This window comes from Mirounga leonina, unplaced genomic scaffold (genome assembly GCF_011800145.1).
Source record: "Mirounga leonina isolate KUSES-001 unplaced genomic scaffold, KU_Mleo_1.0 Mir_101222, whole genome shotgun sequence".
NCBI classification, from domain to species: domain Eukaryota; kingdom Metazoa; phylum Chordata; class Mammalia; order Carnivora; family Phocidae; genus Mirounga; species Mirounga leonina.
This window is the reverse complement of record NW_023270085.1, coordinates 1,438,241-1,465,889: the sequence shown is the minus strand read 5'-3', so window position 1 is coordinate 1,465,889 and position 27,649 is coordinate 1,438,241. Positions and strand designations below refer to the sequence as shown.

Sequence of the window (27,649 nt, the reverse complement as noted above, 5' to 3'; positions counted from 1 at the left end):
TTGGATTTCTTTGCTTAAAAGTGCATCTTTTTGTATGCTTGGGCTCAACATCACTTCAAAAAGTTGATTTTGGCTCCCTAGACAGTTCCATCCTGCTACACACATATTTTTCTGAATTTTACATTTAGGGGCTTAAAATATATGAGGGGCGCCTGGGTGGCTCAGTTGTTAAGCTTCTGCCTTTGGCTCAGGTCATGATCCCAGAGTCCTGGGATGGAGCCCCGCATCAGGCTCCCTGCTCAGCAAGAAGCCCGCTTCTCTCTCTCCCACTCCCCCTGCTTGTGTTCCCTCTCTCGCTGTGTCTCTCTCTGTCAAAAAGATAATAATAGAAATGTGAAATGAGAATTATAAGAATGGTAATTTGTATAGAAAATATATATCATATTTTTTATGAGTACAAGATTATTCTTGCATAGTTTTCTATCATTTCAGCAATAGTTTATTGTCATCTGGTTCCTCCACTTGCATTTTTTTGCTTGCATTTTAATATACAACATAAGTGCTGTTCATTTTTGAATGGTGAAAGTAATATTGGGGGGGAACCACAAAAAAATCTTTTCATGTTCAAATTATAATCATTTTAAGAAATTGTTTAAGTTTATTTAAATCTGAATTTGTCTGGTGTAAAATCATTTGGTTCTTAAAAAGTCAGCCTTCTGAGTCATCCACTCAGAGCCAGACTGGCTGGGTTAATTAGAAACAGCTGGGATGCATATGGTGCCACCAGAAGCCTCTATTATAGAAGAAAGAGGCCCATAGGGGAGATTTGCCCTAGGAGAGACTTGAGCAGAGATTAGTTGTGCCAAGAGTATAGCAAGAATTAGTTGAGGACAATTCAGGAAAGTTAGTTGGAATGTAGAAACTTCTATTGGTAAAAGTGATTGTAAGTTGGGGGTTGGCTTAGCTAGTTAAGATAAACTAATATTGGGAGGGCCAAATCAATGTAAAAGAAGAAATCTATGAAGTTAATAATCAACACTTCCTGTTTCCTTTAAAAATGTTTTTTCCTCTTTGTTTTTTGCTCTCTTTAATATTACATAAGTATATTGTTTTTTTTTGTTGTTGTTGTTGGTTGTTTCATTGGTTTTGGTGATGTATTTGGCTTTCTTCATTCATAATCTGCAGTTTTTTTATTGGAACTTCTGAGCCTGTTTTGCTGTCCCAAACAAAGGAACCCCTAATCTTTTGGCAATAGCCACCAAAGTAAAGGCATTATTTCTGGAATTAAATAGTTTATTTAGGATGCATCCTAAAGGCTCCCTAATGTCAAGCCCAATTCTTAAGTAGTTACAGACATGTTCACTTAGAAGTGTTCTGATCATTCTTGGTGCAAAAATTTTTCATCTATTTTTTTCTGCTTATTTGTCATGCCAACCTTCTTTGTCATTTCATATTTTGCTGAAAACCTCTTCTATAAAATCTTGCTGATTTGACTGAATGAGAGATAGTAGAATTTCCATGGTCACTCAGTCCCTTCCCTATTCTATTCAGAATCCTTGCATCTGCTGATCATTTATCTCTGGGATGGTTTTAATATTTTATTATCTAGCTTGTCCTCTGGCTTTTTGTTTACATTGTTACTGGCTTTCTAAAGTTTTTAGATATTAGTAGGGCCTGTGATTTTGTTTGGTTATCTCTTAACTATAGTGATGAATCATCTGTAATAACAAATAATTGAAAAATAGCTACTGTTTGGCTTTGGAGGATGTATTAAAGTACATAATAATATTAAAGTCAATTTGCATTCCCTGAGCACCCACAACTGAACATCAGAGAAAGAGGGCCCCAAAGCTGCGGGGTGGGGGGGATAAGAGGAAATCAGGTATAAAATTTTACACACAAATGATTCACTCGTAGTCACTGAGAGTTGCCAATCCCATTCATAGCCTCTGATATAAACAAACACTTCACAGACTTGTTGATTAATAAAAATATAAAGAATGCAAAGATTTGGCAGAATTTCATGTTGATTTGTAACAGTTTTGCTCTTGGATTTACAACATATAAGTACTTCTATGGATGAAACCCTTAGCCACAGTTTCAAAACAAAAGAACTTGCCTTAAGTTCCACTGACCTGGATTCTTCTTGCTCATCATGACTGTATTCATAGGCTTAGTCTGGCTTGAAATCAAGCTGGAAGTGGTTAAATGTAGTTTTTATTACAATCCCCTATTCCCCCAACCAAACCTCTTCTTTTGGTGTTTCCCCTTCCCTCCTTTTGAAACATGTATCCTCTGGTCCTTTTCTTGTCTTTTTATAACATGAAAGATGATGAAACTGTCTTCAGTCTCCTTCTGATAGGGCCCTAGTATTTGTTCCTGAAAATGAGAAATTAGGTAGAAAATCAATCCCTGTCAGTGTTTATAAATTCTTTAAAAATAAAAAAATATATATATCATTAGATTGATCAGAGATCATATTAGCCTAAACTAACTCCCTCATTCTATATATGTACTTTTCTAAAAGCCTAAAAGTCACCATCTAATAAATCTCTTGTTTTCATTATTGAGGCATGAAATTATAGTATGACTTAGGGTTTTGATTGAATACCGACCTATTTAATAACCACTAAATCAGAGACACAGAGAGAGTAAGTGATTTTCTTAAAGCCATTTAGGTGTTTAATGAAACAGGTATGTTTGAGGATTATGATTCTCCTTGTAAAAATACTTCGAGGTTAGACAAAAGGTTCTACAAACTGATCTTATAGGGAAAAGAGGAAGTTTAACCTTGGTATTTAAGTCTCTACAACTTGGTTCCACCCTATATGACCAAGTTTATCTCTTCAGTGTATGTCCCATATAGTTACTTTCTAGTTGTTTGATGTGTTTTTGAAGTGTCATTCCGTTTATATTTGAAATTTTTAAATTATATCTTCTACTTTTTTAAGTATCCCCAGTTCCTCAGCACTTTGTATGGGGCTAGGCATACTATATGCTAAATAATTAATTTAAAAAAAATCCATTATCTTCTGCTTATGTATTGTAGAAATTTATATCACTAATACTGGCACCACAGATACAAAGGCATTAGTATAACTGATGCTTTTCTTCTCTCTCTCACCTGTCCCAGTTGAAGCCTTACCTGATATGCTAGCAGTTCATTAGAAAAAGTACTTCTATGGATGAAACCCTTAGCTACAGTTTTAAAACAAAAGAACTTGCCTTAAGTTCCACTGACTTCAATCTCAATTTCCCACAGCCAGACATAACATTGTAGTAGCAGTCATGCCTGCCCTTCTTGTGGTAGTGATTATATCAAATGTGTGCTCCTATTTTTCAAGCATTGACATTAAGGGGTCAGCTGAAAGAAGCTAATGGAATGATCCATTCTGTTTGATGTTTGGTGTTTATTATACACATCAAGAAACAACCACAGTGGCCTGTGGGCTATGTTTAAACATAAATAATGCATCTTACTTATGTACTGGTTAGTAATTTATTATTATTATTTATATATAGGTAAAAGAAAAGAACATATGAATTGTAGCTATTTCTAATTTTGGTCTTTCTGAGGAATGTGTGGGATATAATAACTCCATGTAAAATTTAATATGGCCACTTTCTCTGCTTTGTTTGTTCAAGCTCTAATCTGGCATTGACCATATAGGCTTAAGCAACATTTCCATATACATTTTATTCCTTCCATAAGTGTTCTTGAAACTTATAACTTGTGATAACCTGGTATTTAGGAGATTTCTATAGGTGCTCAAGTATTAATGTGTTTGGTAAAGATAACATTGAGTGGTTGGTAGCCTTCCATGAGCCTTCTAATTTCTTCTTCATTCCCTTCTTTTCTGGGAATTAAAATCAAGGTGCTTTTTCTTCATCTTCCTTTAAACATTAAAAATGGAATAATCTTTACTGAATGGGCCAGATAAATGTTCATAATATCTAGCAACTTTCTAGGATAATCAGTTACATCAGCTTGTTCCAGAGTGAGTACCATGGATCGCTGGTTCTGAGGGATATTGGTTAATAGGTGCTATATGAAAAATGAGGAAGTTACCCATGATTAAATAAGTTTGGAGAAAACTTCTATTTTAGTTTATTATTTTTCAGAGCCTTTAACATGCTAATGTTCCTTGTGACTTTCCAAGAAAGGGATATATTAGGCAGCACTTGGAACTTTTTTCATATGGAACAGCACATAGAATTAGTGACTAGTGTTCCACAAAACACATTTTGGGAGATGCTACATTAGATCAAATCCTATACTAGGTATGTGGAGATACGAATTCCAGTTCCTCCTTTGCCGTAGAATAGTTTTGTAACCTTGGGGAAGTTGCCTTTATGTCTCTTGCATTTCCTGATTTTTTAAAAATTATGAAGTTGAACTAGATCTGAGTCAGGGATGAGAATCATTTATCAGAATCAACTCAGAGATTTCCCAATCCCCTAACCAAGATTTAACATACTCCTCTGACCTCTTTGAAGTTCAAAACTACCATTACCTTAGGAGCATAGTGTTCCTTATCTGTGATGAGATGGAGAGCAGAGGCTGAAAACCAGAGGGCTGAATCCTCTTTGTGCTCACTTCCATCTCACACATACCATGTATATTACTGACAGCGAGTCACCCCAGAGTTTTATATGGCTGTCTGAAAGGATGGTAATGTTTTCTGGTGATGTTATATTCCCTGATAGCAGAGTTTGTCAAAGATTTTCTGCTACTTAAAAGCAGTTATAAACATCTACACTTTATTTATTTTAGAAATACTTGTGTCTTGGGTAGTGTTTCCTAGAAGCTAACCCTAGGATTAGGATTCTTTTGCAAATGGTTTATTGAGGGAGTGAACTCAAGAAAAACTTGTAAGGGAGTAAGGAGCGCAGAATAGGGCAAGAGAAGCAGTTAAGTAAGTCTGTGGCTTCAGGGGAAGTATAGGTTGACCCCACTGGGGCTTTTGGAACATGAATTACATCACAGAGTTTGTCCTGCCCAGAGGCAAGGAGAATGGACTTTTGTACCCTGCATCTGTCAGTCGTTGGCTATAGGTTGCTTCGGGGAAGGGGTATAACCTCTTTAGCATATGCAGGTGAGGCAGCTTCTAACAGCTCCTGAGAAGGGTGTAGCTGTAAATCATTAGCAGCCAACCTTCATAGAAGAGGAATGGTGGGTGCACCAGCCTAATAAAAGGGATCTGGCCACGACACTAATAGCATCTGCTACAGCTTACTTGTGGGTAATTAAAATTCCCTTTGGTTTCACATCCACATGTAGGCAATTAACAGATACATTCCAAAGAAAAGACAGTTTTTAAATGTAATTCAAGTCAGGTATTTATTGAGTGCCTTCTATTAGTCTAGCTGTACAATGCTAGATAACATGGAGAATATTAAGAATTGATCATTATTCTTGCTCTTGAAAAGCTTACAGTTTTGTTGGCATGATGAATACTATGTACAAAACATTATAAAATATCAAAAATAAGGATATGATCATGTGTTACATGAATGGTACCAGGTGGTATCAGAGGCAGCCTCTTTATGTAATCAGAGTAGAGTGACTTTGAGAAAAGATTCAAAGCGCTGGGGCACTGTTTAGTATTTAGTAGGCATAATGGGTCATTATAGAGGGCAGATGTAAGGAAAAGCATCATAGAGGAAAGTAGGACTTGAGCTGAGTCCACAAGGACTGGTGAAAAAGGATGTGGCAGTCGTATGTTGGAGGAGGGGTTTACAGTGTGAAAAACCTAAGTAAACTCTCTGGGGTGTGCTATATGTGTTGCGAGGGAACATTGAAGAGCATAGCTTGGCAGGACAAGAGGATTTGTGTTGCAAGGTAATGGAGAGAGCAAAGTGAGGTAAGTGGCACTGGACTGTGAAAGAAGTAGAGAACCAAGCAGAGGAATCTGAATTCATTTCTTAGGCAATGGTGAGCTACTGAAAGTCCTTGAGCATGAGAATGATCTAATTCAATGGTGTTTTAAGAAAGGTCATCTGCACAACATGAGGTTATTGGAGCTGTACTTAATCTATGCACAATTTTTTTAAATGGATAAATAGACTTTGATATGTCAGGAATCAGTTTATTTAAAGATTTTTTTTTAATTTTATTTATTTATTTGACAGAGACAGCGAGAGCAGGAACACAAGCAGAGGGAGTGGGAGAGGGAGAAGCAGGCTTCCCGCTGAGCGGGGATCCTGATGTGGGACTCGATCCCAGGACTCTGAGATCATGACCTGAGCCTAAGGCAGCTGCTTAACGACTGAGCCACCCAGGCATCAGTTTATTGAAATCTTTCATGTTAGTGACTTGTATTTGGAATGCAGTTACCTAACTCAGATCTTCTGCTTGATTACATTCAGGTTTTCAGAAACAGCTGTGTAGGTCATTGGGCAGCCCTGATTTTCTCTTAAAAGGTGTCATTAAGTGATGAAAAAAAAAAGACTCATTTAGAACTTTCATTTTGCCTTTCAGACCAAAACTCAGGGATAATTATTCATAATCATTCCTAAGTGTGAAATGTGACATTGTTTCGTGAGTCACCATCTAGGTTTTAACTACACATGCATAAAAAAGCATGATGTAATTCCACACAGGCTATTTGGGAAAGCATTCAGAGAAATTGTCTGCCTTTTCCTGTTGACTTCCTGTATATAAGTATGGAATCCTAACGGCCCAAAGACACTCTCCAGTAGGAATACATTCAGTAAACCCCATGAGTCGAGCACCCACTGTATGCAGAAAAACTGAAGTGGGAGCTGGTTACAAAAGAAAGAAAATGTTTTTGCCTTTGAGGATGCTGTGGTGTAAAGCAGGCAATAGAATGTTTGGAAAATGTATGAGAACATTTGTAAAGCAATATCTAAAAGGGATGAATAAGATATAAACTGAGAGTCAATGCCAAAGAGCTAGAAGTCACAAAATAGGACTGAGGCACGAGGGAGTCTCAAGACTATCTAATTTTCTGGTCTGGGCCACTTTTCCCTCACATCAGTATAGATTAATAAGAGAAAGGGACACTGTTTTCCTTTCTTGCTGGCACTTTGAGTTGCTGAAGTATATATCATCAAATTTGAAACTATCCATTCTATTAGTGTGGTTCCTTAATGGTAAGTTATCACATCTTTCTAGAAGAGTTATCACATCTTTTGTGAACGAAGTATATTATACAGAAGAGTTTTATAAATGATTCTAAAGTCACAGTGTGAGCCTCTGTTCCTCATGTCAGCATATCTATTTGCTTTGGGCTAACTAAGGGATTGACCTCTGCCGTGGACTGCAAACAAATCCCCATCTTCTTTTTTTTTAAAGATTTTATTTATTTATTTGTCAGAGAGCGAGAGTGCATGCACAAGCAGGGGGAGTGGCAGGCAGAGGAAGAAGCAGGCTCCCCACCAAGCAAGGAGCTTGATTCGGGACTCCATCCCAGGACCCTAGGATTATGACCTGAGCCAAAGGCAGACACTTAACTGACTGAGCCACCCAGGTGTTTCACAAATCCACATCTTCTTAACTCACAAATGAAGGTTCTTAAACTGATGTCCAGACATAGGTCCAGAAAACAAGACAAGAGCTGGGATTCCAGGGTGATGGATGGGGTAGCAAAGCTTGGGGCTACCAAGTCAGACTAATCTTAGCTGGACTTGGCATCTACTTACTCAAATGGAGCAGGAATATGGAATCCAAGGGAAAGGGATGAAATGAGAGAATGGCAATCTGGACCAGAGTGTGCTAGAAAACAAGGCTGATGTGTGGTGAGCAAATTTTGATTCAAAATGGGGGAAACTAGGAAATCAGTGTAGCAGAGATTAAGCCAAAACTATGGACAACAGCCCAGATTTCTATTCTCAGAGTATCTCACAGATTTAAAGAGCCTACAGGATCTCCTTGAGCACATGGTTAACAGCACACATTCTAGAATCAGATAACCTGAGTACAGTTCTCAAAACTGCCAACTATCAGCTGTGGCACCCTGGGTAAGTTCCTTAACTGTGTTTAGGCTTGGTTGTTGAAAGTGAAGACCACTATAGCATTTTGCCACATAGATTTGTGGTATGAGTTAAATGGGATAATATCTGTTAAATATCTGACCCAGTGCCTGGCATATAGTGAGCACTCAATATAAGGTAGTTGGAATTACTGTTACCATTGCTGCTTCTTTCCTTCTTCCACCACAGGGTCATTAATACAATTTGGAACAGCAAAACAACAGTACTGTATATGGTATCCCAAGAAGATTGAACCAAATGATTTGGGATGTCTTTTCCTATGGGAATGTTCTCTAGACTAAAGTTCATAAAATATTTGGGGCATAGAAACTTTTAGTTACCTGCTATTCAAATATTTATTATCTCAAAGCCTAAAGCCTTGTAAGTGCTAAAACTCAGGTGTGTACTAGAAAAGTCAACAAGACAACATTCACATTCACAACAGGGAAAGAAATCAAGACAAACTCTGCAGAAGCTGACATGAAAAATGGATGACAGAAATTAGTCTCTAACCAAAAGGGAATGGCTTGATAAGGAATTATTTTCTACATGACCTTGAAAGGTCATGAATGAGTAAAATGCCTTTAAAGGTCTGCATTCTTTGTTGTGAATTCTTGCATGTTTAGAGAGTATGCACACACTCTTGGAATAATTTCTTATATTTCTTTAACTACCCCCACTTCTGCCATGCTTACTACCAGGGTCTTACACATAATGGTAGTGGCACTCATACACTGATTCAGATCATAGAAATTGGTAGCTTTTTCTGGCCTTTGTAAAACATATCTTCAAAAGCTAAACTAATATATGAATTTTGTAGTTTATCAAGAATAAAAGATTTTAATAGCTTTGATTCACAAATAAATAAAATTTATAGAGGAAATCATTTTTGCAATACTATATAAAGATTTACAGTCTATGGTTTAATTTATTCTAATCAGAACATGAGATTTCAGTATAAATCTGTTTTAACTATTCCAGTGGCTTCAAAACAATTCTGTCAGTTTTTCAACTTTGCTCTAAAATTTTGCTTTCTCCATTTGAGTGAAGTTGGCTGTCTTGTAATGTTTATAAGATAGGGTGAGAAAATTCCCATAATGCCATATTACTTTTTAAAACTTCTGTGTGTGACAAGCCGCAATTGCTCACTTCGGCACTTCTCAAAACTTAAAAAAAATATACTGGTTATCTTACATGCAATTGAGCAAACATGTACTTGGCCTCTGGTGGTGAGAACTCCTACCTTCAACCTGACTCTTAAGTATTTGATGAGTCAGTTCTTTATAGAGTGGTTGAAAAGATCATGGGTCTCCCTAGCAGAAAGAGAAAGTCAAACAGGTTGGGGCATATAGGCATTTAAGACATTAGACTTGCAGATAGGCTAGAAGGTGAAGCATTATAAAAATATACCATATCACAGCAGGTTAGTATTTCTCAAACATTTTTCAGTTCACAGATGTAGCAAATCATCTCCCATGCTATACTTACCCCATATCTGGCCCTCCACAAATAAAATTCCCACCTCAGAATTAGTGGATCTTTTTATAAGATTCCAATCTTATAAGATCTACTTCTTTTTTTTTAACTTTTAAGTAAAATGTTTGTTATAAACACTACATTCTCATTGTTGTCAATTTATTTTCTTTTTTTCTTTAATACATTTTTTTATTATGTTATGTTAGTCACCATACATTATATCATTAGTTTTTGATGTAGTGTTCCATGATTGTTTGTGTATAACACCCAGTGCTCTATGCAGTACGTGCCCTCTTTAATACCTATCACCAGGCTAACACATCCCCCCACTCCCCTCCCCTCTAGAACCCTCAGTTTTTTTCTCAGAGTCCATAGTCTCTCATGGATGTTGGCGAGGATGCAGAGAAAGGGGAACCCTCCTACACTGTTGGTGGCAATGCAAGCTGGTGCAGCCACTCTGGAAAACAGTATGGAGGTTCCTCAAAAAGTTGAAAATAGAGCTACCCTACATTCCAGCAATTGCACTACTGGGTATTTACCCCAAAGATACAAATGTAGGGATCTGAAGGAGTACGTGCACCCCGATGTTGATAGCAGCAATGTCAAGGAATGAAATCTTGCCATTTGCAACGACGTGGATGGAACTGGAGGGTATTATGCTGAGCGAAATAAGTCAAACAGAGAAAGACATGTATCATATGACCTCACTGATATGAGGAATTCTTAATCTCAGGAAACAAACTGAGGGTTGCTGGAGTGGTGGGGGGTGGGAGGGATGGGGTGGCTGGGGGATAGACATTGGGGAGGGTATGTGCTATGGTGAGCACTGTGAATTGTGTAAGACTGTTGAATCACAGAGCTGTACCTCTGAAACAAATAATACATTATATGTTAAAAAAAGAAGAAGATAGTAAGATCTACTTCTTTATTAAATGTTGCTATCACATTTTCTTGCTGGAAACTAGTATTGTGTGGGCCTAATAATTAAAATTAGGAGCCAGCATGGATTGTCTATGGAGGACTCTCAGAGTCTACCAACAGTCTTCAGGCCACAATTTGAAAACTGAGAACACATGGAAATTTGATGACTTGTAGAACAGTACTGCCTGAGTAGTAGCTTTAAGCCCTCTCATGATTCAGATTAATCAGGACCACTAGGGCGCCTGGGTGGCTCAGTCGTTAAGCGTCTGCCTTCAGCTCAGGTCATGATCCCAGGGTCCTGGAGTCGAGCCCCACAACAGGCTCCCTGCTCGGCGGGAAGCCTGCTTCTCCCTCTCCCACTCCCCCTGCTTGTGTTCCTGCTCTCGCTATCTCTCTGTCAAATAAATAAATAAAATCTTTAAAAAAAAAAAAATCAGGACCACTATATGGAATGTCATTTCTTTCTTCTCCTGAATCCTTGTTTTTGTCCCTATAATAATACCTGCTTCCAGTAGCAATCATATAGTCATACATACTCAACAAATCTTCATTTTAGACTAATTTTTAGAAAATTAGGGGAAAATTAGGGCCACTGTATTTAGAATACCCTCACCTTTATAATTCAGTAGGCAGTAGTTTTGCCGATTTTCCGTCAGCCAGTACCCATAGTCTTCTCTCGTTCAGGTCCTAAGGCTGAAGGAAGAATCTCAACTTTGATATAATTATTAATAATGATAATGAAGGCATGTGTTGGTACCATGATGACAATAAAAATCAAATGGCTCCTTGGCGGGCCACCTGGGTGGCTCAGTTGATTGAGCAACTGACTCTTGATATCAGCTCAGGTCATGATTTCCAGGTTGTGAGATCGAGCCCTGTGTCAGGTTCCATGCATGCTTGGCAGGGAGTCTGATTCTCTCTCTCTTTCCCTCCCTAAACTAACTAAATAAATCTTAAAAAAAAAAGACTTCTTTGCAATGGTGACAAAAGCTAAAATAAGCAAATGGGATTATATCAAGTTAAAAAGCTTCTGCAAAGTAAAGGAAACCATTGACAAATTGAAAAGGGAATATAATGAAGAAAAGATATTTGCAAATCATACATCTGATAAGGAGTTAGTACCCCAAATATATGAAGAACTTAAACAACTTAACAAAAAAACAACCTGGTTACAAAGTGGGCAAGGACCTGAATAGACATTTTTCAAAAAGACATACAGATGGACAAACCATGAGAGAGGATGGACTCTGAAAAACAAACTGAGGGTTCTAGACGGGAGGGGGGTGGGAGGATGGGTTAGCCTGGTGGTGGGTATTGAGGAGGGCACATTCTGCATGGAGCACTGGGTGTTATGCACAAACAATGAATCATGGAACACTACATCTAAAACTAATGATGTAACGTATGGGGATAATATAAGAATAAAAAAATTAAAAAAAAATATATCAGACAAAGAAAAAAAAAAGACATACAGAGGGCCAGCAGACATTTAAAAAGATGCCCAACATCACTAATTATCAAGGAAATGCAAATCAAAACCACAATGAGATATCACCTCACACAGTCAGATTGGTGATTATCAAAAAGATAAAAATAACAAGTGTTGGTGGGAATGTGGAGCAAAGGTAACCCTCGTACACTGTTGGTGGGAATATAAATTGAGGCACCCACTATGCAAAACAGTATGGAGTTTCCTCAGAAAATTAAAAATAGAACTACCCTATGATCCAGCAATTCCATTTCTGGGTATTTATCTGAATAAAATTAAAATAACAATTCTAAGAGGACACCCTATGTTCATTGCAGCATTATTTACAATAGCCAAGATATGGAAGCAAACTAAGTGTCTATTGATAGATGAATGGGTAACAAGAAGTGGTACACACACACACACACATACACAGAGGAATATTAGCCATAAGGAAGAATGAAATTTTGCCATTTGTGACAACATGGATAGACCTAAAGGGTATTAAGCTAAGTGGAATAATCAGAGGAAGACAAATACCTTATGACTTTACTTATATGTGGAATCTAAGAAACAAAACTAACAAACAACAAAACAGAAACAGATGCATAAATACAGGAAATATGCAGTTGGTTACCAGTGGGAGAAGGGTTGGGGAGCAGGCAAAATAGGTGAAGGAGATTAAAAGGTACAAACTTTCAGTTGTAAAATATAAGTAATGGCGATGTAATGTGAACCATAGGAAATATATTCAGTAATATTGTAATGACTTTGTATGGTGACAGATGATAACTAGACTTATTGCAGGGATAATTTCATAATGTATAAATATATTGAATCACTATGATGTATACCTAAAATTAATAGGATATTGTATATCAACTGTATTTCAATAAAAATGCTCCTTGATTTAACTGTTAAATACCATAGTGTCCAAGGTTTGGGATTCCTTTGTTCCTTGAGGGTAGAAACTATACTTACTTGGTATCCCTAAGCCTAGCAGAGAGTTTTGAATATGGTAGATGCACAGAGAAAATTTTTAAATGATTGTAACTTACATTAATTAAGATTTTTAGATAATTTAGATAATTTAAGATAATTAAGAGTGGGACTTTACCTCAGCTGTAGACCTCCTATTGGTATGAACTTCATTAATTTCTAAAATCAGACCCAATTGTTAGTTTTCTTAGTGAACCATAAACCAAGGCAAAGTTAAACACAAACTTGAAAACAAATTTGTTTCAAAATAAAACCCAACTGCAAGAAAGTAAAACCCAACTTCTAAATTTCATTATAACCAGTAATTAAAAGAGAATAAAACTGAAATGCATTCACCTAAGGCTTTTAGAGGCCCTTACCTCTTCCAAAGAATTCATAGATCAACAGAAATGTAAGCTTAACAAAAATTAAGCCACTATCCATGTCACCTTCACTCCTCTGCTCTTGGTTTAGTATAAAGCATGTGTCTTGTCTAAAATAAGACTTTTGCATTTCAAAAAGAACAATTTATAAGAAAATGTTCAAATCAGAATAATATGAATGAAGTAGTATTACATATAGAGACAAGAGCAAAAGCCAAGTTTTCCCCCAAAGGATCTGAAAATATCTTTGAGCGTCAATGACCTTTCATTTAGCCTTTGATTCGGAAGAGTCATTCTTTAGCTAGACAGCTGGCTAGAAATAAATAAAAATGGGATTGCAAGGAAGACCAGAGAGTAATCTCTTTCCCACATTGCTGAGACTCTGAAACCATAATATGGTACTAAATTTATACAGATAATGGCTTGATTGACCTACCCTATTCAGCTCTTCTCCCATTGAGGTTTTGTTCAAATGACTTTTTAAATTTATTTCTAATGAGGCTACTAGGGTGTATGCTATATTGTTAATATGTTTTTCCCTCCACCTTGAATGCTGTGTCAGTCAACCTTAAAGAGTTCATTGTTTCTAGCTGTTTTACTGAAATATCCATGGGTGCCTCTACTTGTGGGCATTTATTTACCTATGAATCTTCTGGGTGCCCAAAGGCCAAGAGTAAAGGGAGAGGATAAAGTAAAGGCTTTAAGTTTGCAGAGACATGAACCAACCTGAAAGTGACACAAAGACAGCCCTAATCAAGTATCAAATTATGTGCTAAAGCAAGAGCAGCCTGGGGCTGCAAAGAGCATAGGCCTTAGAATCATACAGACTTGGATTCAAACTCCAGCCCTACCATATAATATCTTGGAGCCTCAGTCTCCTCAGCTGCAGAAAGTGCTTATATAATGAGACTTTTCTGACAGGATTGGTGTATAGATCAGATGAGAAACATGTTAAAGTGCCTAGTGCAGTCCCTGGATCCCAATTAATGGTAGATGCTGTGATTATTACACTGAAATTAGGGAGTTGGCCACAGCGCTATAATTTGTGGGGGGGAAATTCGTTATTGGATCTGGACAGAAAGGGAATTTATTCTAACTGGTATAAAGGTAGCCACCTTCTCTATAATGAATATAATGGACCTCAGAAAATCATACCCTATCACCTGCCTGCTTGGCACAACATATGTAATATAATTTAATGACTGTAACTTCAGGCATCAGCCTAAAACTACTTGGAGGTAATATTGCTTTGCGTTGCAGTTTCAGTGAAGTAGACAGGCAGAATAGACTTCAATTTTACAGTCTGACCTCTTGGTCATTACTTAAAGCCACAGAGCCATATTTAATCTTTGCATTTTCTTCTTTGCAAGTAGTTTCTAAGACAGACAGCATGTCATGTGCTAACTAAATTTCAGATTTTAAAAAGACATTTAGCTCTATAACTCTGGATGATAAAAAACCCATTTAATGGAGAACGTTCTTTTGCTGTCTACTTGATCAATAAATTAAATAGATTAATTAAGTCAGGCTGTCAAGACCAAGGACTGTCACTAACAATAGCCAGTGGAGCTGACCTATTTATCAAAGATGAGGCTGGAGAAAGGCAGTCTTTGTCTTGTAATTCTGTAATGAATATAAAGAAATAGCTCATGATGAGAAAACCATCTGGCCCCTGGCTGTACCTCAAGGTAAAGTAGATATGGTGGGGAAAACCCCACCATTGTTATTTTCACTTGCTCAGTTGATTTGTTTGTTTGTTTGTTTGTTTTCTGTTTTCCCTCTATTTCTTTGTATCTACCTCTGTTTTCTGCTTGACATATGATGTTCCTTCTGCATTTCAAACATAATCAACAACTATTTCCCTAGCTTATCTGAATTGGAGTTCTAAGTGGCATAGGACATACCAAAGATGTATAAAACATCATCTTTGCTTTCCTGGCACATCTAGGAAAATGATATATGATGGGAAAACCTAAAAAAAAAGAATCTCCCTGGAGGACTGAAATGGCCAAATGGGAGGCAATTTTTTAAAATTGGAATCCAGGATCAGAATGATGTGAGACTCCTGCTAACTGTAGTCAAGTACTTAAGACTCCTAGGTGGTCTTACCTGATGCCATGCTCCCTGAACTCTAGCTGTCTCATTCTCCTCTTCTTTCTTCCTCAGATTTTGGCCTTGGTGCCTACAATCTCAGACTGGCAAAATCTGACCTTGGTTTCTGTCTACTATTTTCTACCTTTAATTCCAGGGCCTTACTCTTAACTGTATTACCTAGGTTTGTAAAACACCTAGAATGATTAGGAAGAAATGCTAAAATCCCCTCCCTTGACAAAATGATAATGCAGGCCAGATCAGTGGTTTGTTTTGTTCAGCATTCTGACAAAGGTTCCAAAAAAGCTTTATGGAAAATTATTTTGGTTGTCCTTTATGGCACTCAGTTTCATAAGGCTAAGAGTGACACTAAACAAGACAATTTTTTCTTTAATAACCCAATTATTTATGTGCTCATCAGCAAATGTTTATTGAGTACCCACTGTGTGCAAAGCACGTGAGAGCACTGGGGACATAAAATAGAAATAAAATACTATCAGTGCCCCCGAAGATACCCTGTATAGTAGGAGAGACAGACATACTAAAAAAAAATAAAATATAATGTGGTAGTTTCTGTCAAACATATGTACAAGGAAAAAGGTGGTCAGCGAAGAGATGAAGTTTGAGTTGGGTCTAAAGGATAAATAGGAGTTTGATAGACAAAGGGAGGGAAGGCAACTCAGGCATAGAACAGCCCATATATATGCTACGCAGCATGAAACAGCAAGATGCAATTTGAAAGTAGTTTGATGAGCCTGAGATTTAGTATAACAAGAAGTGAAAGACGTTGCTGGAATGGCTGACATAGACTTGAACAGGGAGACCCTTTCATATTATATTAAAGATCTGTGCTTTATCATGAGGCATATTGGTGAGCTGCAATTTGTTAGCTGCTTACATTAAGTTGTTGGTTACTGTTATGAGCTAAATTATGTCCCCCGCCCCCAAATTCATGCATTGAAGTTCTAACCCCCGGCACCACAGATTGTGACTGTACTCAGAGACAGGAACTTTTAAGTAATTAAGGTACAATGAGGCCATTAGGGTAAGGCCCTATTCCAATCTGACCAATGTCCTTCTAAGAAGAAAAAAGACACAGATACAGAGCAAAGACCATGTGAAGACACAGGAAGAGAACTACCATCTCCAGTCTCATCCTCATACCATTACATCCACGTACCTGATGTTCTTCCTGTGTCTTCACTTTTATTTAGTTTTGCCAACACCTTGATCTCAAACTTCTATCCTCCAGAACTGTGAGAAAATAAATTTCTGTTTTGAAGCTACACAGTCTATGTGACATTGTATGGCAGTCCTAGAAAACTAATACAATTATTCATAAGGTCCTAAATTTTATAAATAGCTAACTTTTTTGAATAAAATGAAAATACATTAAAAAAAAGAAGATACATTCAACTTTATTCCCATAACAACATGATTCTCATTCACTTACTATATGTTTTCTTGAGCGTAAGATAAATCAGTGAAGCCATTTTAATATTTTCAAGAAAGTAGTGACAAGGTCAGATGTGTGTTCAGAAGATTATTCTAGCAGCAGTGTAGAGGGAGGGTTGGAGGACACTATGATAAGAAACAGAGAAATGAGTGAGGAAAGTGTTGGGGGTCTTTATGAGGCCTAATAAACCCCACAGCACACCTCTTCCCTGCCTGAGTTTAAACCAATTGAGAAATAAAACAAAGTTGGGAGGTGGAGATTGAAATAACACCTAAATACTATAAAGGCTGGGTGGCTGGAAGATGTAGCTGATCGTAAGAATCAAATAGGTTTATTAATTCTCTGTGCCCCAGGCTGAAACTTGGAGCAGCCCAGTCAAGGGAACTTTGAATCTGTGAAATAGTACACTTGCTCGGGTCATTGCCACCCACTGGCCTAGGCAGAAATGAAGGAGAAAGTGACCAATGTTCTTTCCATTTCTCCCCACCTTGAGTACTTCCAATGACCAATTATAGAGCTAAATACTAGGAATAAATTAAGAACCAGCGCAAATGCAGTGACGTATCAGACCACGGTGGCCCTGTGCTCTGTAAAATTGTTTCACTGCCCCAAACATCTCAGCTGTAGTCAAAAGCTCATGGAACAGTTGTTAATTCCCATAGTATCTGTCTAAGCTATGAAGAATAGCTTCCCTTTGCTACCTGGCCCAGACAATCAGTAACTGATTTCCAGAACTAAAATGTAGCTTCTATCACCACATTTAGGATTAAAATGGTTTAAGCTTATACTTATCTGGCAGGGGAGATACCATGATCACGAAGGTGGTTTTCCCAGGGCGAGTCTTATCCATTGCACTCCGGATGTGCTGACCCCTGCGATTTCCCCAAATGTGGGAAACTCGACTGCATAATTTGTGGTAGTGGGGGACTGTGTTCACACTTTCCCCTACACCAAAAAAAAAAAAAAAAGGTTTAAGCTTAAATACTATTTCAAGGTCATCTTTGTTCCTTTAGTAGTTTAACTCCTTAGTCAAGGAGCAGTATAATTCATATTTCCAGTTGAATAACATTGACCAATTCTGAAACTTAAAATTATTATTTTTTAGCCATTTTCTCACCTTGGGTGGCAAGACTTGTCTTAATATGGAAGCCATCCTTCTTGGATAATATATGTTTTTCTATGGCTTTTGGGCCCCAAAAGGCTCCCACACTTAGGAGAAGCTTGATGTAAAGCTGTCATTAAGAACTCTTGTCATAGAAAAAAAAGAACTCTTGTCATAATTCAGAGGAGATGTAAACCAAGCAACCAATTACCTTTCTTGAATTCTGGATGTCGCCCTGCTGACATTCACTTAGCCTCTAGGCTGTGTTAAAAAGAGCATTTGGATTCCCACATTGTGGTTTTCTTTTCCTTTCAATTTTATAGATTGATCAATTAATTTCAGAAGCCAAGCAGAAAGAAAGTTCCTCACACTAGATAGTCCTCATTCAGAAACAATTATTAGATCTCACATTCTTTGCTCCTGAGCTCTGAAAACTTCAAGGGGATTCACCATGTTTCTGGAATATATCCTAAGATAACCATGTAGAAGGGAAGTGGCAAAGAAACTGCTTTAAGTTGGGAAAAAATGCAAAGCCAGAACATGCAAAGTGGCTTATTCAGAGTACCTCTGGAATGTTCATTCAGTTGGATTCAGACCCTCTACTGGCAGGTAACCTTCCTTCTACAGTGACCGCACAATCAGCCTATTAGTTTATAATGGTGCTTTTCCATGTGGCACATAGTGGCTGCTTAATAAATGTGCATTGAATGAATTAATCAATGAAGGACTGAGTGTTTGAATGCTGATTACACAAATGTAAAGTTACTTCTGCCCTGCGATTTGGACAATGAATAAAACAGTGAAATCCACAGGAGTAGTGTTTTGCAAATTGCAGGTCACAACTCATTAGTGGGTTATCTACTCAATTTAGTAAGTTACAATCAGCATTTGAAGGAAATAGAATGGAAGGAAGTATAAAATATTGGGGTACATTAGACATAGTAAGAATAATTTTTTCTCTGTTTTTTAGTTATATGTGTATGAAATTTATTTCTTACAATTCTGGAGGTTGGGAAGTCCAAGATCAAAGCACTGGCAGATTTGGTGTCTGGTGAGAGCCCACTTCCTGGTTCATAGGTGGCTATCTTCTCACTGTCCTTGCATGGTGGAAGGGGCAAAGTTGCTCTCTGGGGTCTCTTTTATCAGGATATTAATCCCATTCATGAAGACTCCACCCTCATGAACTGATCACCTAAAGGCCCAACCTCCAAATACCTTCACAATGGGGGAATCAGTTTCAACATTCAGTCTAAGGCAGTCTCTCTGTAAATGGAGTTTTATTGGAACATAATTATACTCATTTATTTACATACTGCCTAGGGCTTCTTTTGCACTACAATGGCAGAGCTAGGTAGTTGTGAACCCCCAAACCTAAAATATTTACTCTTTGGCCTTTTACAGAAAAAGCTTACCAATCCCTCATTAGAAGAAACTAGAGACATTTAGATATAAAAAACAACAACCTGTTTTTTTATGGTTTAGAAAAAAACTGAAGGTAATATAATCAATCTATATCTAGTTGGGAGTTTCTTTTTTCTTTGGACTCAGAGCAAGTGTTACTAGGGTTTGAGTGCCTGTGAATTTATTTAAATTGAGTGAATGGAACATAATGTTAAAGTTTGGGCCAAAATGAGTGTGTGTTTACTGAACATGATCATGTTCTTGGATAGTGGGTTGAGGCTATCTGGTAGTGAAGTTTTCTTACTCTGTGTAAACTTTGCAAACCCTACTCAGGAAGATTCTAGAACCAATGATATGACCAACTTACAACCTTAGTATATGCTTTCAAAACTGTAGAGCTATGCATCCAGAAACCCAAATAAAAGTACCATTTAGAGTTGGGGAACTAAAAACCATACCACAGTGAGGTAAGACATGAAGCTCACTATGTGCAAGGAATAAAGCACAGCAAGTAGCATCTCACTGCCTCTTCTTTTTCCCCAAATCTTGGCTGTTTAAGTTACTCACCAGCAAGAAATATTGATTCTTTTACTCCTGTGCATTTGTGTAAACATTGTGCCATATATATAAGAACTTGGTGGATGCTGGCAACTGTAAAAATCAACACGGCCAGAACATCAGGTACATGGATGTGATGATAAGAGGATGACACTGGAGAGGTTGATAATGCCCATGTCTTGCATGATAAGGGGCACTATGAATCAAGCTAAGGAGAACTTGGCCTTTATTCTGTAGGAGATGGAGAGCCGTGGGAGGCTTCTAATCAGGGGAGGCAGGTAATCATATTAGAGTGCATTTAGATGCACACTTTGCAGTATGACCTGTGGATTGGAGGTGGGAGAGACTGAAGGAAGGGAGGAGACCAGTTAGGAGGTTATTTTAGCAATCTGGTTGAGAAGTAATAAAGGCCCACAGTGAGTAGAGTGAGCCTGAGAACCAAGCCATGGGTATAGATTTGAAACATATTTAGGAGGCACAACCACAAACTTTGTGAAGAGGAACATTAAGAGATTAAGCTGGAAGTTAACTTGGGACCTTTAATAGAGGTCCATTTATGCCACATTAAAAAATGCAGACTTTATCCTTAAAGGCACTAGGGAGCCACTGATGGAAAAGTACTCTGCTGCAATGTAAAAAATGGATTGAAAATAGACAAACCCAGAGGTGGGGAGATCCAGTAGGATGCTATTTCCAGTAGACCTATTTAGAAAGTATTTTTGAGTGAGACTATGAGTACATTTATTACATTAACTTCCTCCTATCTTCTGAACAAGAGAGAAGTAATCCAGTTGTAAGAGTATGGTAATTTAGCTATATTGTGAGATTGAGGAGAAGAAATTTTAGACATACTCATAGTGGGGTATTGGATAGCTTTGTTATGCAAAGCTCTGAAATTCTATATTTGAACATGTATTTTGAGAGATACTAACTCTTCTGCTGGAGTCTCCTTTAGTGATAACTTTCCCCTTTAAGATATTAAATTACCTGTGTCTGCTCTAAAGAGAACTGGGGAAAACAATGGAACAATTTCTTCCTTTTCATTTGGTTTGAAATCTAGTACCAGAAATATTTGGAAAAACAGCAATTGACTACAGGAAAGAACTTGATGACTTGTCCCCAATAGGGCATCTGACATTGTGACATCATCTTGCATATATAATTGTTATTTATTTGATCCCTAAAGAAACATAAGTGCTGTTTCTGTGGCAGTAGAAATTTGCATAACCCAAGATCTCCTATGAAACTATACCTTTCCAATTAATCTTTGCAAGGGGAAGGAATTATAGTCATCTGTAAATTACACTGCTAATTAATTTTTACACAAATCATTTTTTTGGCCAAATATACAAGCCAGCCTTGCACATCTCTGAATACTACATATATTCATTGCCTTAAAAAGTCTCCAATCAAATCATTATCTCATTCCTTCTCATTCAGGAAAGCAAACTCAATGGGTTCAGACATACTTCTTTGCCCTTCTGTATTAACTGTGATGTCTGAAAGTGCCTTAAATGATCTTTTCTGTTATTTTGAACATATGCTTAACATCAAATATTCATTTATTTCTTCTAATATCAAATATCCAACCTTGTATAACAATGATGGCCTCAAGAAAAAAATCAACTTTTATTGAACCCCAATATCATTTTCTGGCTAGTCATTAAAGTTCTTTTAATGCAAGTTGTTCATTTGTTTTTTTGGGGGGGAGGAATATTTGTGTATATTTAGTGTCATTTACCCAAGACTGAGAAACTACTATAAACACATTTTAGTAAAAACCTCTTCCTTTTGAAATAATTTTCCCCAAAATTTAGATGCTACTTCATAGTTTCCTATAGAATTTTTTTTTGTTTTTTGGAGGGGTTCTTTCCTACTCTTTGGACAATTCTAACCAAACTATATATCTCTCATTGAATTAGTGACCACTTTCACCCAGAGGGAGCTAGAACTAACCTTTATCAATGAAGCTACACGCATGTCTATCAAATACAGATATTCAAAGACAGGAAAGAAGAAGTAAGTTGTATTTGTGAGGTTTAGTTCCCACCCTTCCAATATCCCACCCTTCCAATTTTTTCCATCATTACTACCCTGTGGCACATATCTCGTAATTGCTGGAAGAAACATTTATTTCACTAAATGTAGTGTGACTACTATTTTTAAATTTATCTCTGTTTAGATGGGATTATTAAATAGAGTATCTCATATGCATTTCTTAGAGACCTCATGGTAACACATACCCCTGAGATGTTGTATCTTTTCTACTATCAATACAGTAAGATATTGCCCTGGCAGCCCTTTTATAATTGCTTCCTTGAATAAGGCTATAGACCAATTGAAAATGGAGCCATCAGTCAGTTCTATGAATAAGAACAGTGGCTGTTGTTTATTGAGCACCTACAATGTGCCAGGTGCTATGCTAAGTAAGAGTAAAGTAGTCTAAGTACTTACACATTATCTCATTTTGTTTTCACAACAACTTCATGAAGAAGTACTAAGGTTACTTTATTTAAAAATATAATAAACTTTTAATTACTCATGATTATAAAGAGACATCGTGGTAGGGTCATTATATGGCTTTGGAATCTATTCTTGTGTTTAACTATGAATAACAATAATAACCAGCATCTATTGGATGCTTAGTATGTGCCAGGTGCTATGTTAAGCATCTTAACTGGTTTATTACAAAGATGATACTGTAAATTTGGAGATCAGGGAACTGAGAATCAGACAAGTTAAGTAGCTGGCTCAAAGCCATGTCATAAATCAGGCAACAGGGATTCAATCCCTGTTTTGACTGGCTCTTAAGTCTGCTCTTAATTCCTACTTCCCTTTGCTTACTATCCTACATATCTCCCTACCATATCCTGCATTCACTGTAACTTTCTCTTACACTATTGAGGAAAATTATCAGGATGAAATTATTAATTTTTTTCTCTCTGTGATTTTTCTCAGGATGCCTTGTTTTATTGGCTCTACTGGAACTATTCTATTCTCTCCCTGTCTGCAGGGAGAGAATAGATCCTGAATTCTTTGGGAAAATATTCTGTGAAATTACCCCAATTGTCTTATCAGCCCCTTTGTGAACTTTCTCCTGAGACATTGAGACAGCATTTTCAGATCCTCCAAGAAGACAGCACATGGGGAAAATCAAACGAAATAAATACTCATATAAGTTCTTAAATGCTCAAAACGGAAACAAATATGACTTGAAAAAGTTTGAGAGTATGTAAAAAAAAGCCCTGAAAAAGCGTGTCCCTTTTCATATAAATCTCACCAAATGAGGCTAATAAGTCAAAAAGTTTGTTTGTTTAGAAATATTTTATACTCGATACCTATTAAAAACTTTTTTATAATGAAGTTGCCTTTACAGTTGTTTTAAAATGTAGAACAAACCAACCAAAAGCTACCAAAAGCAGGTAGCTTTTTGCTTCTGTCCAAATTACATATTTTTCTACTGTCACATGATAATACAAGTCTGGGACACAAAGGTAGAAATATAGAACCAGGTACTGCCATTTAGTCTCTTTTGTCCTTAATTTCTTCATCTATGCAATAAAGGGATTGTTTTGTTGACCTTTAAGATCCTGTCCAACTCTGACATCATTTTTTATCCTTACCATGGGTGATTTGGCTCTAAATAACATTTTCCATTATTTTAAAATTCTAAGCGATTATAGTCCTTGTTTTTTTTTTCTGAAAAATTTTATACCTTTTACTAGTGTGATGAGCCTAATTCTAAACTCCCCTGTGTAAAAGGGACAGGAAGGCCTTGGACTAATTCCAAATAAGATACACAAAGGTGTTTAGAATGCAAACTGAGATCTCTTAGATGTTAACAAAATACTGGTGTGGGTGATTCCTTCTCTTAGTAAATCCTCCTTATATGTCAGAACTTTCTGACTCTTACGACAATTATCACCTTGAAGGAACACTTTTGTACACTTTAATTAAATTATTAAATTATTTTTAACTATTTTATAGAGGTTAGACTTATATTCTCAATTACATTATAAGTTTCTTAAGGGCAACAATCATGGTTTTGTCTTATTTTGTATTTTCCACAGTGCCTAACATCAAAAAGGGCATTCAGACCATTGATACATTGTATCTGTTGCTGAGAGACCCTGCATAATTTAGTGTTGAGTGTAAATTCTGGCCAAGATGGAGAACAGAGCAGAAAGGAAATACTCTATCACAAACAAATAAAATACTGGATAAAATATACTTTTTAAACATTTAGACAGACCTGAAAGCATAAAAAAAGATATGTCTAGGTGTTGTAAATGAGGAAACCACAGCTAAAGTAGTGAGCAATAATCAAAGCGGCACAGAATATGAAGGAACAGAATTCTACACTTTACCTTAGGGACTGGGAATCTAATGTTTTACAAGTTGAGAGCACAAGTAATTTCAAATTTTCTGGGGCCTGAAACCTATACAATTTAGAAAGATCTCCTTAAAAATTATCTTACTTTTCAATTTCATCAAAATCTATGAGCACATGGGCACAGTTCTAAGGCATTCCTTGGACCATTGGAAGGAGCCAATGCTAGTGAGGCCCAGAAAATAAGCTTCATTAGTTGGCTAAGTGGTAAATCTGATTCTGGCCTATTATCAAGATGATAAGTTCATTAAAGGGCAAGGAGTGAGAATTAGTTTTCCTACATGTTTCTCAGAGCCAGAAAAGCAATGTGTCATTTATGAATGGCTACTGGAAAATCTCTGCTGGCTGGCCTAGGGTCTTGCAGATAATTAATTCACTAATTACCCTAAGCTCTAGGTGACATGAGAGAGACTAGAACCCTATCCTTGACTTGTAGAGACCTAAAGCTACTAAATGGATGTAAAAACTGGTTTGGTAATGGTGACTCTTTTCATACTCAGGCAGTGTATAAAACCATAACAGAGGATTCCATCAAAACCCATGGTCTCTTTGTGTCTTCTGCAGAAAAAAGGTTCACATCTCCATGGAAGTTGGGCTCAAAAATAAAAATTATAGAGTGACATCACTAAGATGGTGACATAGGTTGTTTTTGACTTTGCTCCCCCTCACAAAAAGAACAAACAACTATTCAAGAACAAGACACCACTGAGAGAATCCTAGAACACAGAAGTGAGGCTGAAGTACCTTCCTGCACCACAGAGACCCAGACAGAAGAGTGATAAGTAGCTACGCATTGACCACATTGCCCCTCACCCAGGCTAGCATAGCACCACATGGACAGGTTTCTCCTGAGCCTTTAGTTTCTCCAATGGTAAAAGAAAACCTGGGTGGGGGGAGGGCTGGAGAACCAGCCTCCCCCAGCAGTGTGAGTCACATTGCAGGAGCTCCTACTCTCTGATCTCATACCATGGGGACTGCAGGGGCATATGTGTTATTCAACCACTGTGAATCTGACTGTGATGGAGAAAGGGGGAGGGGCTTGCAACAGTCAGTGCACAGATCTTGACAGACTGAGTTCATACATGCAGTGCCCAGTAGTAATCACAGTCTGCAGCTTTGTTCATCTGCAGAACCAAGTCAGGACTTCACTCTGATTAGGGAGCTTAGTGAGGTGTAGATCTGCCTATTTGGATCCTTAAACAAATTTGCTAGCCCTAAAGCTTCTTTTGCCCATGCCTAGGCAAGGAGCTGAATCACAGCCCCACCCACAGTGAAGAGTGTCTTTTGGCTTCATCTGACCAAAAGGACTGGTGACAACTCCTGGAAGCAGTGTGGCCCAGAGGAACTTGAGCTGATAAGCAGGCAGGCAGAGCTGATCATCCCCAGAGAAAAGTCAGTGCTGGGCACAGAGCATTCTTGTGCTATGCACAGACAGGGGTATTAATTCATAGCCAAGGTTGATGGTAGTTCATGACCTCTCCCAACTGAAGAGTCTGAAATTGAAAGAAATCTGCAGTGACCTTTCCTCCTCCTGCCTAGGAAAGGGAGCAGAGACATAGGCCCACCCTCTGTGGAGACTGTTTTTCTACCCTATCTGACCAGAAGAGCTGGAGACAACTCCTGGAAGCAGTGCAGCCTGGTGACATTTGAGCCAAAAGGTGGACAGACAGAGCTGATAGTTTGCAGACCAAAGTCAATGGCCCTGTTTGGTCAGGAAACTTGGGGTGCAGGTTGGCTTGGGTTAAGACAATGAACAAAGAGTTTTACCAACTGTGCCTGGAAGGGAATCTAATTCGTAGATCCACTTATTGCTGAATACAACGTTTAGCCTCTCCAATCAGAGAACCTAACCAGAGCACATAGGAAACTGCAAGCTGCATAATTTATTCAATAGCCCTCTATACAGTGGCACTTGAATGGAGAGCACAGCCTGTGGCTTCCCCCATCTGCAAAGCAAAATTGGTGGCCTCACCTGACCAGAGAAGTCAATGCACACTCTGTCCTGATTTGGGTCCCCAAACAACTGTACAGGCCCTGGGTCTCACACTGCTGCCCTGTCAGGGCATGGAAGCTAATTGATAATTCCATCTAATACTAAGTATAGTATCCAGTACCTACCATCTAGTAAGCCTGACCAGAGAATCCAGAGAACTGCAGAGCCCATCCTATTACCTCACTTAAGTGGGAAACTAAGCCAGCAGTCCTATCCATCTATTCTCAGCCAGGGGCACATGCCCCATTTCTGTCCTCAGAGCTTGAACAGTTGTCTCACCTACAAATAGACCATAATAGCAGACCCCACCTGCCCAAGGACATTACCACTAGACACCCAGAAACCCAAACTGAGCTGACTGGTAAAAAACTGTCTCTGACAAAACAAACCTATGGAGTCTGAATAAAGAATCTGATTGTTCAAATGCACAGAGTAAGGAATCAAGGATCACACACACACACACAAACAGGTAAATATGATACTACTAAACAAGACTAATAAAACTCCAATAACTGATCCTAAAGAAATAGAGATCTATGAACTGCCAGACAAGGAATTCAGAATAATCATGTTAAGTAAATTTAGTAATGACAAGACAACATAGACAACTAAACAAAATTAGGAAAATGATGCATGAACAAATGATATAATTATATATCATGTATATATTATATGTATAATAATTAAATTGTCAGAAGTCAAAGACAAAAAAAAGTTACATGAGAAGTCCGACAGGGAAATAGCAACCATCAAAAAAGAAAGAGAAAGAGAGAAAGAAAAAAAGAAACACCAAACAGAAATCCTAGAGTTGAAAAATGCAATAAATGAACTGAAGAGTTCAATAGAGTTTCAAAAGTAGACTTGAGTAGGCAAAAGAAAGAATCAGAGAGCTGAAGGATAAGACATTGGAAATTACCCAGTCAGAGAAAAAAAGAGAAAAAAATACAAAAAATAAAAAATACAAAAAAAAAATACAAAAGAAAGCTTACAGGAATTATGTAACACAATGAAAAGAAATGATATTTGCATTATGGGAATTCCAGAAGGAGAAGAGAAACAGAGAGGGACAGAAAGTATATTTAAGGCAATAATGGCTGAAATGCCTCAAACCTGGGGAGTAAAATGGACACCCCAATCCAGGAAGCCAAACAACCCCAAATGGGTTGAACCTGAACGGGGTTACACCGAGATACATAATAATTAAATTGTCTAAAGTCAAGGACAAAAAAAAAAAAAAAACTTTAAGAAAAGCAAGAGAAGAGAGAAGTTACATACAAGAAAACCCCCAGAAGATTATCAAAGGATTTCTCAAGAGAAACTTTTCAGGCCAAGAGAGAATGGGATGATGTATTTAAAATATTGAAAGAAAATAACTGTCACTCAAGAATTCAGTACCCAGTAAAGCTGTGCTTCAGAAATAAAGGTGGGATGAAGACTTTCCCAAGCAGACAAAAGCTGGAAGAGTTCATAATCACCAGACCTGCCTTACAAGAAGAA

At 37.6% G+C, this 27,649-nt stretch overlaps 1 protein-coding gene and 1 non-coding gene across 2 annotated transcripts in view; both read left to right on the top strand.

Annotated features, from left to right (window-relative positions):
* Positions 1 to 27,649, top strand: part of IL1RAPL2 (interleukin 1 receptor accessory protein like 2) — a 1,205,338-nt gene that overhangs the window by 235,614 nt on the left and 942,075 nt on the right. The window lies entirely within an intron of this gene.
* On the top strand, positions 17,493 to 17,656 carry LOC118012342. Its single transcript, XR_004679680.1, has one exon. It is a non-coding gene; the product is annotated as a U1 spliceosomal RNA (small nuclear RNA).